Below are 462 nucleotides of genomic sequence, written 5' to 3' on the forward strand. Positions count from 1 at the left end.
TTTTTCTATGATTACAGTTCTACTGTCTTATATCAACATTGTTCTGTCCATTCTAAAGATACGTTCATCAGAAGGAAGGAAAAAAGCCTTTTCCACATGTGCTTCACATATGATGGCTATCACGGTTTTTTATGGGACAATGGTATTCATGTATGTGCAGCCTCGAACTAACCGTTCATTAGATACTGATAAAATGGCTTCTGTGTTTTACACACTGGTGATCCCTATGCTGAATCCCATGATCTACAGCCTGCGCAATAAGGACGTGAAGGCCGCCTTGAAGAGATTCATGAAGATTCATGCTATTCCTTTAAATCTTTGTAGTTTCAGAACTCAATGGGTAAATGAAGAGAAGGTTGAAATAGGTTGCAATTATGTCAGAGAAAGTGAAGGTTAGGGGGCTGGCTTACACATTTTCAAGCAATCCTGGGTTCTAAAGGAAGCTAGGGTTGGGGGATTATT

General features: G+C 39.6%; 1 pseudogene; it reads left to right on the forward strand.

The window, feature by feature from the left end:
- The window catches only part of LOC103584027, a 6,123-nt pseudogene extending 5,799 nt beyond the window's left edge, over positions 1-324 (forward strand).
- Positions 325-462: the final 138 nt, after the last annotated feature.

The sequence above is a fragment of the Galeopterus variegatus genome, unplaced genomic scaffold (assembly GCF_000696425.1).
Source record: "Galeopterus variegatus unplaced genomic scaffold, G_variegatus-3.0.2 Scaffold36169, whole genome shotgun sequence".
NCBI classification, from domain to species: domain Eukaryota; kingdom Metazoa; phylum Chordata; class Mammalia; order Dermoptera; family Cynocephalidae; genus Galeopterus; species Galeopterus variegatus.